The sequence below is a fragment of the Pseudophryne corroboree genome, chromosome 5 (assembly GCF_028390025.1).
Source record: "Pseudophryne corroboree isolate aPseCor3 chromosome 5, aPseCor3.hap2, whole genome shotgun sequence".
Classification (NCBI taxonomy): Eukaryota; Metazoa; Chordata; class Amphibia; order Anura; family Myobatrachidae; genus Pseudophryne; species Pseudophryne corroboree.
This window is the reverse complement of record NC_086448.1, coordinates 33,141,740-33,157,605: the sequence shown is the minus strand read 5'-3', so window position 1 is coordinate 33,157,605 and position 15,866 is coordinate 33,141,740. Positions and strand designations below refer to the sequence as shown.

Here is a 15,866-nt window from a genome sequence, read left to right as displayed (position 1 = left end):
GCTGTCTATAAATGTCCTGGAACTCCGGGCAATTTACAATGCGCTACGACAAGCAGTGCACATTCTTCGGTCTCAGCCTGTCCAGGTGCAGTCGGACAATGCGACGGCAGTCGCATACATCAACAAACAAGGAGGAACGAGAAGCCGCATGGCAATGCGAGAAGTAGCTCGAATCCTCAATTGGGCCGAGCTTCACCAAGTGATGTTGTCGGCAGTGTTCATTCCGGGAGTGGACAACTGGGAGGCGGATTATCTCAGCCGTCGGGATTTCCATCCAGGAGAATGGGCATTACATCCAGAAGTGTTTCACATGTTGGCCCAGAGGTGGGGTTACCCTCAAGTGGACCTGATGGCATCTCGCCAAAATCATCAAACGCCCCAGTATGTGTCCAGAACGCGAGATCCAAAGGCTGTGGCGGTGGATGCTCTCACCGTCGCATGGCCGTACAGCCTCGTGTACCTGTTTCCACCTTTTCCGCTGCTCCCTCTGTTGCTAAAACGGATCAAAAGAGAGGCCGTCACAGTCATACTAGTGGCGCCTCGGAGAGCTTGGTTCTCGGATCTCCGAGGACTACTCGCAGACGAGCCTTGGCTGCTCCCACTTCGTCCGGACCTGTTACAACAGGGTCCGTTCCTTTACCCCGATTTAGCGCGGCTGCATTTGACGGGGTGGCTGTTGAGACCGCCCTTTTAAGGAGAGAGGGCATTCCAGAATCGGTTATACCAACCATGTTACGGGCTAGGAAGCCAGTTACGGCGGCTCATTATTACAGAATCTGGCGTGCCTATATAGGTTGGTGTGAGGATCGGAAGTTTCCGACATCATCTTTTAAGTTATCCCGTCTTTTGTTATTTCTACAGACGGGGTTGGATGGAGGACTGCGTTTATCTACACTAAAGGTGCAGGTATCTGCTTTGTCAATTTACTTTCAAAGACGATTGGCTCTATTGCCGTCTGTACACACTTTTCTGCAAGGTGTACTCAGAGTACAGCCTCCATTCATTCCACCTACAGCGCCATGGGACTTGAATCTGGTTTTAGATTTCTTACAGTCTTCATATTTCTCTTTCATCCATCTGGGGGACGCTGCGCCATTACTTGTGGGTTAGAGGTGTGTGGTTGTGGAGTTTGGCACAGAACTATTAAAACCTGACTCCTCCCCCCTCTAACCCCTCCCATCTCCTTCCTGCCTAGCCAGTACCTCAGTTTTAGTTTTGTGCCTGTGGAGTACAGACACAGTTTTTCTTTCTCCTTAGATTTTTTTTTTTTTTTTCTTTTCCTTTCTTATTTTTCTATACCTAGTCCCTGTCTACAGGTGACTGGTATAAATGGAACAAGGATGCTGTCAGAAAGGGCCACCATACCTTGGTCACTGGGGCCTTTTTATTCACTAAAACGACAGATCAAAAAGGTACTGGACAGCCACAATCTGTCACTGACAGTATTGGGCTGTCCCTAACTGCTTTTATTATTATTTTATTATTATTATTATTATTTTATTTAATATTTATTTATTTGATTTATTTTATTGATTATTAATATTTCACCCCCCCCCCCCCGACCCCCTCTCCCCCGGCGCAAGCCCGCCAGCGGGAGCTATGCCGGGGACCTGTATCCCTACACCCGCAGTAGTGTCTGAGGGGCTGTGGGGACGGACGGGGATCCCGGAGAAGCCGCCGCGTAAGTCGCTATACTTAGCAACGCGCGGCAGCCCGAACTTCCGGTTGATCGCGTAGTAACAGGAGTGCAGGGACGGCTTCCCGCCCTGCTCTGCCCGCGCGCGCGTCACTTTGCCTGACGCCATCTTCCGGAGGGGACGCTGTGCAGTACAGGAGAGCCTCTCAGGGGGAGACTTTATTTACAAAACCGCAAGTATAGAGGGGCTATTCATAGGGGGAGATTACAATCAAGCTAATGGGCTAAGGCTGTTTATTACTTGGCAAAGAGAGCCAGCATACTGGGTTACAGTCCCAGAGATCTCTTCAAGCTATAAATTTCCTATTGAAAGGTCACTAGTCACAATTGTATGCTGCTTTCTTTAGTACATTCAGAATAGAGAAAATGACTAGTAAACCGGACAAACCTTCAAAGGGAAAAACGGCCTCAGTGGTTTAATTTTCCTGCTCTCAGTGTGGCTCAAAGCTAGCAAAAGGTAGTACTGACGCGGGTACCCTATGTACAGCATGTTCTGGTGCAATTTCAGATTTGCGTCAGTCTAGAGAGACTGAATCTGTTCGGACTCAGGTGGAGCCCTTGTGGGCCCAGAATATGGGCAGGAGTATCACTGATTTAACTCAGTCCTTAAATAAGTTTGTAAATGCGGCCAGCAGTTCGACTGCTACTAAGCGATCGCAGCCGTTACCAGCTATAGCGTTTCCAGGTAAGGAGGCGGACACTCTGTCATCTCCTTTGGAGGAGGGGGAGGTAGATCCTGAATGGGATGAAGTTTCGGCTTGGGAAGTTAGATTGCTAATAGAAGCCATTCGTCAGACTCTTAATATTCAGGACGCGGCGGTGGAGGAGAGACAGGTTACTTCAAACGACAGAAGAGACAGGTTACTGCCTTCCCTTCTTATTCTCACTTTGCAGATATTTTAAAAGAACCCTGGCTTAAGCCGGATTCTCGTTTTCAGGCGCCTAAAAAGTTAAAGTTTCTATATCCCTTTACGGAGGAAGATACAAAATTTTGGGAGACGGACCCAAAGGTAGACGCTCCTATTTCACATCTGGCAAAAGCTACGGTGATTCCGTCGGTACAGTCTGTGACCTTAAAAGACACTACCGATAGGAAGATAGAAGCATTACTAAAATCTATGTTTTCTTTATCAGGTGTTTCCCTCCGTCCAGTACTGGCGAGTGCCTGGGTACTTAAGGCCGTGGATGAATGGCTTGCACAGGTGGTATCGGGAATGCAGTCGGACGATCCGTCAGAAGCCATCCAATTAGCAGAGCAGATTTCGGAGGCCCTCACTTATGTGGGTGAGGCCTGGTTGGATTCGGTTGCGCTACAGTCTCGGGTTTCAGCCTTGACAGTATCCGCAAGACGCTCCTTGTGGTTTAGAGTTTGGAATGCTGATTCTGACTCAAAGCAAACCTTGACGGCAGTGCCTTTTGAAGGTGAGTTTCTTTTTGGATCAGAGTTAAAGAAGATTATTTCAGACACTACTGGAGGAAAGAGCCCTTTCCTTCCATCTGCACCTCACAAACCAAAACCTACAAGGTTTCGGTCCTTTCGTACACAGGGCAGAGGTAGTTTCCAATCCTTTCGTGCTTCCTACAGATTTCCAAGACGGGGGTCTTTCAGAGGAAGAGGATCCCAGGCTATTCGCAGGCCGGCCAGTAAGCCTGCCGACAAACCTGAGCCATGACGCCTCAGGTCTCCTGGAGGGATCAAAGAAGGTTGGGGCCCGGTTACTTCAGTTCAAGGATGTGTGGCTCCTATCGAAACCGGATCGGTGGATAATGGGAGTCATATCCAGAGGATATATGTTGGATTTCGAAGAAACAGTCCCAACCCGACTATTTATAACACCTCTCCCAGACGATCCCTCCAGACGTCAAGCTCTCCTTCAGGCAATAACAACCCTCTTACAAAATGGAGTAATCATTCCGGTTCCCTCTCATCAGAGGGGTCGGGGTTTTTACTCAGGTCTTTTTCTCGTAGACAAGCCGGATGGTTCGTTTCGAACCATTCTGAATCTGAAGGCTCTCAACCCGTATCCCTCAACCCAAAAATTCAAGAACATAAAAGACGCTTACTTACATGTCCCGATTTGGGTAACACATCAATCTCTACTGAGATTTGCAGTGGGCCCGGAGCACTTTCAGTTTCAGGCTCTTCCCTTTGGTCTCTCTACGGCTCCCTGGGTTTTTTACAAAGGTCATAGGTCATGTAGTCGCAGTTCTCCGTTGTCAAGGGGTCAACATCACTCCATATTTGGACGACCTGTTGGTCAAGGCACCATCAGCGGAGATTCTCACTCAGAACCTGCATCTCACGATGGAGACGCTACAGTCGTTCGGGTGGATAATCAACTTTCCAAAGTCATCTCTACTTCCTTCTCAGACAATGATTTTTCTAGGACTTCTATTCGACACCAACAGCCAGAAGGTGTTTCTTCCGGCGGACAAGATTCAGGGACTACAGTCCAGAATCCGAACCCTGTTACACTTACCAGTAGTGTCGGTCCTCAGATGTATGCAGGTGTTGGGCAAGATGGTATCCTCTTTCGAGGCAGTTCCATATGCCAGATTTCATGCCCGACCTCTCCAGACTCAGATTCTCAACTGTTGGACTCGGACGGAACCGCGTCTCGAATTACAGTTGATCCGCTTGTCGGTAAAGACTCGTCAGTCTCTTCAATGGTGGCTTCACAGTCGGAATTTGAAAAAGGGTACACCTTTCACGATCTGGTCTTGGATGATGGTCACCACGGATGCAAACCTCAGTGGTTGGGGGGCAGTGTTCCAGACTCATCACTTCCAGGGACGCTGGAGCAATCAGGAGTAAAAATTGCAAATCAACATTCTGGAACTAAGGGCGATTCGGTATGCACTCCTTCACATTCAAACCATGGTACAGGGTCAACCAGTTCGTGTGCAGTCCGACAATGCCACCGCAGTGGCTTACATCAACAAACAGGGAGGAACTCGCAGCTGGTCCGCAATGAGAGAAGTCGCTCAGATCCTCGCGTGGGCGGAACGTTGGGTTCCGGTGATCTCCGCGATCCACATTCCAGGAGGGAAGCAGACTTTTTGAGTCATCACACGATTCATCCGGGAGAATGGGAACTTCATCAGGAGGTGTTCCTCTCTCTAGTGGACCGATGGGGAATGCCAGACATAGACCTGATGGCGTCTCGCCTCAACGCAGAACTTCCTCACTACGGCGCAAGGACTCAGGATCCACAGGCATTCCTGATCGATGCTCTAACTGCTCCATGGCAGTTTCAACTGGGATATGTGTTTCCGCCAATTCCACTGATCCCGCGTCTACTTCAACGCATTCGGCGACAGGGTCTCGCAGTGATTCTAGTGGCTCCAGATTGGCCGCGTCGACAGTGGTACACTCTACTGCGCAGTATGGTCGTCAGACTCCTTTCGTATACCTCTGCGACCAGATCTTCTTATTCAAGGACCTTGTCGCCACCCAGATTTACATAGGATGGCTTTGACGGCTTGGCTCTTGAATCCAAGATTTTGAAGGCAAAAGGTCTTTCTCGATCGGTTGTTCAGATGATGATTCGAGCAAGGAAACCGGTGACCTCTGGCATTTACCATAGGATATGGCGTATTTACATTGCATGGTGCGAAAAACGGAGACTAACTCCGCATTTGTTTAGGCTACCTCGCCTACTCTCTTTCCTTCAGGAGGGTCTCGACAAGGGCCTAAAGCTTTCTTCACTAAAAGGTCAGGTTTCAGCTTTATCGGTTCTTTTTCAGAAGAAACTAGCAAATATTCCAGAGGTTCAAACATTCCTGCAGGGAGTACTTCGGATTCAACCACCTTTTGTCCCTCCGGTTCCTCCCTGGGATTTAAACTTGGTCCTTACGACTCTTCAGACCTCTCCATTTGAACCCTTAGAATCGGTTCAACTCCGTTATCTGACACAGAAAGTTGTTTTTTCTGTTGGCTATTGCCTCAGCTAGACGAGTATCTGAGTTGGCGGCTCTTTCTTGCAGACCCCCCTTGTTAGTGTTTCATGAGAACCGGGTGGTTCTACGGACTAAGCCTTCTTTCCTTCCAAAGGTTGTTTCAAAATTCCATTTAAATCAGGACATTGTCCTTCCGGCCTTTACTCCGACATCTTCTCCTGGGGAGGACTCTCATTTAGCTCTCCTGGATGTGGTTCGAGCTTTACGTGTCTATTTGTCTCGCACCGAGTCATTCCGGCGTACGGATAACTTGCTGGTTTTGATTGATGCTCCGAAACGAGGTTGGCCGGCCTCCTAAAATACTGTGGCCCGTTGGATAACTTCGGCCATAAGACAGGCTTACGTGTCTGCTAATGTTTCGGTTCCTGACTCAATTAGGGCTCATTCTACTAGAGCTGTTGGAGCCTCTTGGGGCTGTTCGCGGTGGTGCATCTGTTGAGCAACTGTGCAGGGCGGCAACCTGGTCGTCAGTTCATACTTTCACACATACTTTCACCGTTTTCATACTTTTGGTTTGGAGACTGCCGCTGTTGGGCGTCGTATATTAAAGACGGCTATGCCGTCCCCGTCTCCCTCCTCTTATTAGCTTGCTTTGGGAAATCCCACAAGTAATGGCGCAGCGTCCCCCAGATGGATGAAAGAGAAAAGGTGATTTTTGTTACTTACCGTAAAATCTCTTTCTCTGATTCCATCTGGGGGACGCTGCGATCCCTCCCAGATGTTTGTCTGGTTTAACCAGTTAATTTTCTTTGATCTATCTCCTTTGGCTTGGCTAAACGTTAACTGAGGTACTGGCTAGGCAGGAAGGAGATGGGAGGGGTTAGAGGGGGGAGGAGTCAGGTTTTAATAGTTCTGTGCCAAACTCCACAACCACACACCTCTAACCCACAAGTAATGGCGCAGCGTCCCCCAGATGGAATCAGAGAAAGAGATTTTACGGTAAGTAACAAAAATCACCTTTTTGAACCCTTACACCAAGTTGGTATTAAGTTTCTCACTTGGAAAACAATTTTCCTACTAGCCTTGGCTTCGGCAAGGCGTGTTTCCGATTTGGGTGCCTTGTCATGCAAGCCACCGTATTTGGTGTTTCATGATGACAGAGCGGAACTTCGGACGAATCCCGCTTTCCTACCAAAGGTAGTGTCATCCTTTCACATCAATCAACCAATAGTAGTTCCTGTGTTGACAGGAAATTCTGGAACCTTGGATGTGGTACGCGCATTACGCGTTTGTGTCCCGAACATCTACAGTTCGTAAGATGGATACGTTGTTTGTTCTGTATGATGCTGCCAAGATGGGTTGGCCAGCTTCTAAGCAGACCTTATCCAGATGGATAAAACTGACCATACGTCAGGCTTACCTTCATGCTCGGTTACAGCCGCCTACATCAGTAACAGCTCATTCCACACGTTCTGTGGGAACTTCATGGGCAGCTGGTCGTGGGGCTTCTACGACGCAGCTTTGCCGTGCGGCTACCTGGTCATCAGTGCACACGTTTGTGCGCTTTTACAAATTAATGCGTTTGCGGCATCAGCATCTAGCTTTGGCCGCCTAGTGTTACAGGTGCCAAACAGCTCTCCCGCCCACGAGGGAAGCTTTGGTACGTCCCAAGAGTACTCCAGTGACCCCTAGTGGATGAAAAAGAAAATAGGATTTTGGTACTTACCAGGTAAATCCTTTTCTTTGAATCCATAGGGGGCACCGGACGCCCACCCAGAGCAGTTTGACCTGGTTTGCGGTAAGTTCAGGGAATCTTATGGTAACACATTCTCACCGACTGGTTCAAGTTTCAAGTTCTATCGGTTATTGTGCCAACTATTTCGTTGTCAGTCACGTTATGTGTCAACTTTATTGTTGTCAGTTTTGTTATATGTAATTCTCCATTGTCAACCTCTCTATCGCTCCTGTTCGGCTCAGTAAAAAACACTGAGGTACTCTGGGATATGGAGGGGAGGAGAGTTCTAAATTTGAATATTCAGTGCCTTGTTCCTACGGAAACCGTCCATATCCCAAGAGTACTCCAGTGCCCCCTATGGATTCAAAGAAAAGGATTTACCTGGTAAGTACCAAAATCCTATTATTCCAAAGTCACAGCTGGTCCCGACGACACGTCTTCTGTTCCTGGGAATGATTCTGGACACAGACCAGAAAAGAGTGTTTCTTCCAGTGGAAAAAGCCGAGGAGTTGTCATCTCTAGTCAGAGACATCCTAAAACCGGGACAGGTGTCTGTACATCAATGCACACGAGTCCTGGGGAAAATGGTAGCTTCGTATGAGGCAATTCCATTTGGAAGGTTCCACGCAAGGACTTTCCAGTGGGACCTGTTGGACAAATGGTCCGGGTCCCATCTCCAGATGCAACAGCGGATAACCCTGTCGGCAAGAACCAGGGTGTCGCTGCTGTGGTGGCTACAGAGGGCTCATCTACTAGAGGGCCGCAGATTCGGAATACAGGACTGGGTCCTGGTGACCACGGATGCCAGCCTTCGGGGCTGGGGTGCAGTCACACAGGGAAGAAATTTCCAAGGACTGTGGTCAAATCAGGAAATTTCGCTTCACATAAATATTCTGGAGCTAAGGGCCATTTACCATGCCCTAAGCCAAGCAAGACCCCTGCTTCAGAACCGGCCGGTCGCCCATGTAAACAGACATGGCGGCACAAGAAGCAGGAGGGCAATGGCAGAAGCCACAAGGATTCTCCGATGGGCAGAGAATCATGTGTTAGCACTGACAGCAGTATTCATTCCGGGAGTGGACAACTGGGAAGCAGACTTCCTCAGCAGGCACGACCTCCACCCGGGAGAATGGGGACTTCATCCAGAAGTCTTCCAAATGCTGGTAAACCGTTGGGAAAAACCACAGGTGGACATGATGGCGTCCCGCCTCAACAAAAAGCTAAAAAGATATTGCGCCAGGTCAAGGGACCCTCAGGCGATCGCTGTGGACGCTCTAGTGACACCGTGGGTGTACCAGTCGGTTTATGTGTTTCCTCCTCTGCATCTCATACCCAAAGTACTGAGAATAATAAGAAGAAGGCGAGGAGTGAGAACTATTCTCGTGACTCCGGATTGGCCAAGAAGAGCTTGGTACCCGGAACTTCAAGAGATGCTTGCAGAGGACCCTTGGCCTCTGCCGCTCAGACAAGACCTGCTGCAGCAGGGACCCTGTCTGTTCCAAGACTTACCGCGGCTGCGTTTGACGGCATGGCGGTTGAACACCGGATCCTAAAGGAAAAAGGCATTCCGGAGGAAGTCATCCCTACCCTGATCAAAGCCAGGAAGGATGTCACCGCAAAACATTATCACCGCATTTGGCGGAAATATGTTGCTTGGTGTGAGGCCAAGAAGGCCCCAACGGAGGAATTTCAACTGGGTCGATTCCTGCATTTCCTGCAAACAGGTGTGACATTGGGCCTCAAATTGGGGTCCATTAAGGTCCAGATCTCGGCCCTGTCGATTTTCTTCCAGAAGGAACTGGCTTCACTGCCTGAAGTTCAGACTTTTGTCAAGGGAGTTCTGCATATTCAGCCTCCTTTTGTGCCCCCAGTGGCACCTTGGGATCTCAATGTGGTTTTGGAGTTCCTGAAATCACATTGGTTTGAGCCACTTAAGACTGTGGATTTAAAATATCTCACGTGGAAAGTGGTTATGTTGTTGGCTCTGGCTTCGGCCAGACGTGTGTCAGAATTGGCGGCTTTGTCCTGTAAAAGCCTCTATCTGATTTTCCATATGGATAGGGCAGAGTTGAGGACTCGTCCTCAGTTTCTCCCGAAGGTGGTATCAGCTTTTCACTTGAACCAACCTATTGTGGTGCCTGCGGCTACTAGGGACTTGGAGGATTCCAAGTTTCTGGACGTAGTCAGGGCCCTGAAAATTTATGTTTCCAGGGCGGCTGGAGTCAGGAAAACTGACTCGCTGTTTATTCTATATGCACCCAACAAGCTGGGTGCACCTGCTTCTAAGCAGACTATCGCGCGCTGGATTTGTAGCACTATTCAGCTGGCGCATTCTGCGGTGGGACTACCGCAGCCTAAGTCTGTGAAGGCCCATTCCACAAGGAAGGTGGGCTCATCTTGGGCGGCTGCCCGAGGGGTCTCGGCTTTACAACTTTGCCGAGCTGCTTCTTGGTCAGGGGCAAACACGTTTGCAAAATTTTATAAATTTGATACCCTGGCTGAGGAGGACCTGGAGTTCTCTCATTCGGTGCTGCAGAGTCATCCGCACTCTCCCGCCCGTTTGGGAGCTTTGGTATAATCCCCATGGTCCTTACGGAGTCCCCAGCATCCACTAGGACGTCAGAGAAAATAAGAATTTACTCACCGGTAATTCTATTTCTCGTAGTCCGTAGTGGATGCTGGGCGCCCATCCCAAGTGCGGATTGTCTGCAATACTTGTAAATAGTTATTGTTACACAAATCGGGTTGTTATTGCGAGCCATCTGTTCAGAGGCTCCATTGTTATCATACTGTTAACCGGGGTTCCTATCACGAGTTATATGGTGTGATTGGTGTGGCTGGTATGAGTCTTACCCGGGATTCAAAATCCTTCCTTATTGTGTCAGCTCTTCCGGGCACAGTGTCCTAACTGAGGCTTGGAGGAGGGTCATAGGGGGAGGAGCCAGTGCACACCAGGTAGTCCTAAATCTTTCTTTAGAGTGCCCAGTCTCCTGCGGAGCCCGTCTATTCCCCATGGTCCTTACGGAGTCCCCAGCATCCACTACGGACTACGAGAAATAGAATTACCGGTGAGTAAATTCTTATTTTTTCTCTGACGTCCTAAGTGGATGCTGGGACTCCGTAAGGACCATGGGAAATAGCGGCTCCGCAGGAGACTGGGCACAACTAAAGAGAGCTTTAGGACTACCTGGTGTGCACTGGCTCCTCCCACTATGACCCTCCTCCAGACCTCAGTTAGAATCTTGTGCCCGGCCGAGCTGGATGCACACTAGAGGCTCTCCTGAGCTCCTAGAAAGAAAGTATATTTTAGTTTTTTTATTTTACAGTGAGATCTGCTGGCAACAGACTCACTGCAGCGAGGGACTAAGGGGAGAAGAAGCGAACCTACCTAACTGGTGGTAGCTTGGGCTTCTTAGGCTACTGGACACCATTAGCTCCAGAGGGATCGACCGGGGGGGGGCGTGCCCTGAGGGCAATATAAACACCTTGGCTGGCAAATCTTCACAATATATAGTCCCAGGGCTATATATGTGATAAATTACCCCTGCCAGAATCCATGAAAAAAGCGGGAGAAAAGTCAGCCGAAAAAGGGGCGGGGCTATCTCTCTCAGCACACTGGCGCCATTTATTCTTCACAGTGCAGCTGGAAGACAGCTCCCCAGGCTCTCCCCTGTAGTTTTCAGGCTCAGAGTTAAAAAGAGAGGGGGGGCACTAAATTTAGGCGCAATATGTGTATACAAGCAGCTATTGGGGGAAAAATCACTCAGTTATAGTGTTAATCCCTGTATTATATAGCGCTCTGGTGTGTGCTGGCATACTCTCTCTGTCTCCCCAAAGGACTTTGTGGGGTCCTGTCCTCAGTCAGAGCATTCCCTGTGTGTTTGCGGTGTGTCGGTACGGCTGTGTCGACATGTTTGAGGAGAAAAGTTATGTGGACGCGGAGCAGATGCTGATAAATGTGATGTCGCCCCCTGTGGGGCCGACACAAGAGTGGATGGATAGGTGGAAGGTATTAACCGACAGTGTCAACTCCTTACATAAAAGGCTGGATGACGTAACAGCTGTGGGACAGCCGCCTTCTCAGCCCGCGCCTGCCCAGGCGTCTCAAAAGTCATCAGGGGCTCAAAAACGCCCGCTACCTCAGATGACAGACACAGATGTCGACACGAAGTCTGACTCCAGTGTCGACGAGGTTGAGACATATACACAATCCACTAGGAACATCCGTAGCATGATCTCGGCAATAAAAAAATGTGTTACACATTACTGACATTAACCCAAGTACCACTAAAAAAGGGTTTTATGTTTGGGGAGAAAAAGCAGCCAGTGTTTTGTTCCCCCATCCGATGAGTGAATGAAGTGTGTGAAGAAGCGTGGGTTTTCCCGATAAGAAACTGGTAATTTCTAAAAAGTTACTGCTGGCGTACCCTTTCCCGCCAGAGGATAGGTCACGTTGGGAGATATCCCCTAGGGTGGATAAGGCGCTCACACGCTTGTCAAAAAAGGTGGCACTGCCGTCTTAGGATACGGCCACTTTAAAGGAACCTGCTGATAAAAAGCAGGAGGCTATCCTGAAGTCTGTATATACACACTCAGGTATTATACTGAGACCTGCAATTGCCTCAGCATGAATAGTGCTGCTGCAGCAGGGTCGGTTACCCTGTCAGATAATATTAATACCCTAGACAGGGATAATATTGTGCTAACATAGAGCATATTAAAGACGTCGTCTTATAGATGAGGGATGCACAGAGGGATATTTGCCGGCTGGCATCCAGAATTAATGCAATGTCCATTCTGCCAGGAGGGTATTAGAGACCCGGCAGTGGACAGGTGATGCTGACTTTAAAAGGCACATGGAGATTCTGCCTTATAAGGGTGAGGAATTGTTTGGGGATGGTCTCTGTGACCTCGTATCCACAGCAACAGCTGGGAAGAAAATTTTTTACCTCCGGTTTCCTCACAGCCTAAGAAAGCACTGTATTATCAGGTACAGTCCTTTCGGCTTCAGAAAAGCAAGCGGGCCAAAGGCGCTTCCTTTCTGCACAGAGACAAGGGAAGAAGGAAAAAGCTGCACCAGACAGCCAGTTCCCGGGATCAAAAATCTTCCCCTGCTTCCTCTGAGTCCACCGCATGACGCTGGGGCTCCACAGGTGGAGACAGGTGCGGTGGGGGCGCGTCTCGGGGACCAGGGGGCTTGCCCACAGGTGGATCCCTAGGTTCTCCAAGTAGTATCACAGGGATACAAGCTGGAGTTCGAGGCGTCTCCTCCTCGCCATTACCTCACATCAGCCTTGCCTGCTGCTCTCTGAGAAAGGGAGGTAGTACTGGCGGCAATTCACAAGCTGTACTTCCAGCAGGTGAAATCAAGGTACCCCTCCTTCAACAAGGCCGGGGTTACTATTCCAAAATGTTTGTGGTACCGAAACCAGACGGTTCGGTGAGACCCATTCTAAAATTGAAATCCTTGAACACTTATATACTAAGGTTCAAGTTTAAAATGAAATCGCTCAGGGCGATTATTGCAAGCCTGGAGAATCTCAGGGTATCACTGGACATCATGGATGCTTACCTGCTTGTCCCTATTTACCCTCCTCACCAGGAGTACCTCAAAATTGTGGTACAGGATTGTCATTACCAATTCTAGACGTTGCCGTTGGTCTGTCCCCGGCACCAAGGGTATTTACCAAGGTAATGGCCGGAATAATTATCCCGTACTTGGACAATCTCCTTATAAAGGCGAGGTCCAGGGAGCAGTTGTTTGTCAGAGTAGGACTATCTCGGGAAGTGCTACAACAGCACGGCTTGATTCTGAATATTCCAAAGTCGCAGCTGGTTCCTACGACGAGTCTACTGTTCCTGGGTATGGTTCTGGACACAGACCAGAAAAAAGTGTTTCTCCCGGAGGAGAAAGCCAAGGAGTTGTCATCTCTAGTAAGAGGCCTCCTGAAACCAAAACAGGTCTCGGTGCATCACTGCACGCGAGTCCTGGGAAAGATGGTAGCTTCTTACGAAGCAATTCCATTCGGCAGGTTCCATGCGAGAACTTTTCAGTCGGACTTGTTGGACAAGTGGTCCGGATCGCATCTTCAGATGCATCGGCTGATAACCCTGTCTCCAAGGACCAGGGTGTCTCTGCTGTGGTGGCTGCTGAGTGCTCATCTCCAAGAGGGCCGCAGATTCGGCATACAGGACTGGATCCTGGTGACCACGGATGCCAGCCTTCGAGGCTGGGGGGGCAGTCACACAGGGAAGAAACTTCCAGGGACAAATCAGGAGATTTCCCTACATAAATATTCTGGAACTGAGGGCCATTTACAATGCCCTAAGTCAGGCAAGACCCCTGCTTCAGAACCAGCCGGTACTGATCCAATCAGACAACATCACGGCAGTCGCCCATGTAAACCGACAGGGCGGCACAAGAAGCAGGATGGCGATGGCAGAAGCCACAAGGATTCTCCGATGGGCGGAAAATCACGTGTTAGCACTGTTAGCAGTGTTCATTCCGGGAGTGGACAACTGGGAAGCAGACTTCCTCAGCAGACACGACCTACACCCGGGAGAGTGGGGACTTCATCCAGAAGTCTTTCAACTGATTGTAAACCGTTGGGAAAGGCCACAGGTGGACATGATGGCGTCCCGCCTAAACAAAAAGCTAGAAAGATATTGCGCCAGGTCGAGAGACCCTCAGGCAATAGCTGTGGACGCTCTAGTGACACCGTGGGTGTACCAGTCGGTTTATGTGTTCCCTCCTCTTCCTCTCATACCCAGGGTACTGAGGATAATAAGGAAAAGAGGAGTAAGAACTATACTCATTGTTCCGGATTGGCCAAGAAGAACTTGGTACCCGGAACTTCAAGAAATAATCTCAGAGTACCCATCTCCTCTACCGCTCAGACAGGTCCTGCTGCAGCAGGCTCCCTGTCTGTTCCAAGACTTACCGCGGCTGCATTTGACGGCATGGCGGTTGAACGCCGGATCCTGAAGGAAAAGGGCATTCCGAAGGAAGTCATTCCTACGCTGATTAAAGCTTGGAAAGGAGTAACCGCAAATTATCACCGCATTTGGCGAAAATATGTTGCGTGGTGTGAGGCCAGGAAGGCCCCAATAGAGGAATTTCAGCTGGGTCGATTTCTGCACTTCCTACAGTCAGGAGTGACTATGGGCCTAAAATTGGGTTCCATTAAGGTCCAGATTTCGGCTCTGTCGATTTTCTTCCAGAAGGAACTGGCTTCACTGCCTGAAGTTCAGACATTTGTTAAGGGAGTGCTGCATATTCAGCCCCTTTTGTGCCTCCAGTGGCACCTTGGGTTCTCAACGTGGTGTTGGGTTTCCTAAAGTCACATTGGTTTGAGCCACGTAAAACCGTGGATTTGAAATATCTCACGTGGAAAGTGGTCATGCTGTTGGCCTTGGCTTTGGCCAGGCGTGTGTCAGAATTGGCGGCTTTGTCATGTAAAAGCCCTTATCTGATTTTCCATGTGGATAGGGCAGAATTGAGGACTCGTCCCCAGTTTCTCCCTAAGGTGGTATCAGCTTTTCATTTGAACCAACCTATTGTTGGATGATTCCAAGTTACTGGACGTAGTCAGGGCCTTGGAAATATATGTTTCCAGGACGGCTGGAGTCAGGAAAACTGACTCGCTATTTATTCTGTATGCACCCAACAAGTTGGGTGCTCCTGCTTCGAAGCAGACTATTGCTCGCTGGATTTGTAGTACAATTCAGCTTGCGCATTCTGCGGCTTGACTGCCGCATCCTAAATCTGTAAAAGCCCATTCCACGAGGAAGGTGGGCTCTTCTTGGGCGGCTGCCCGAGGGGTCCCGGCTTTACAACTTTGCCGAGCTGCTACTTGGTCAGGGTCTAACACTTTTGCTAAATTCTACAAATTTGATACCCTGGCTGAGGAGGACCTTGAGTTTGCTCATTCGGTGCTGCAGAGTCATCCGCACTCTCCCGCCCGTTTGGGAGCTTTGGTATAATCCCCATGGTCCTTACGGAGTCCCAGCATCCACTTAGGACGTCAGAGAAAATAAGATTTTACTCACCGGTAAATCTATTTCTCGTAGTCCGTAGTGGATGCTGGGCGCCCATCCCAAGTGCGGATTGTCTGCAATACTTGTATATAGTTATTGCCTAACTAAAGGGTTATTGTTATGAGCCATCTGTTGAGAGGCTCAGTTATATTTCATACTGTTAACTGGGTATAGTATCACGAGTTATACGGTGTGATTGGTGTGGCTGGTATGAGTCTTACCCGGGATTCAAAATCCTTCCTTATTGTGTCAGCTCTTCCGGGCACAGTATCCTAACTGAGGTCTGGAGGAGGGTCATAGTGGGAGGAGCCAGTGCACACCAGGTAGTCCTAAAGCTTTCTTTAGTTGTGCCCAGTCTCCTGCGGAGCCGCTATTCCCCATGGTCCTTACGGAGTCCCAGCATCCACTACGGACTACGAGAAATAGATTTACCGGTGAGTAAAATCTTATTTTATAAATGTACCATACAATTGTGAAAAAAGATTGCTATTAAACTGG

At 49.2% G+C, this 15,866-nt stretch overlaps 1 protein-coding gene across 3 annotated transcripts in view; it reads left to right on the top strand.

Moving 5' to 3' along the window:
- Positions 1-15,866, top strand: part of TOP1MT (DNA topoisomerase I mitochondrial) — a 159,475-nt gene that overhangs the window by 131,440 nt on the left and 12,169 nt on the right. The window lies entirely within an intron of this gene.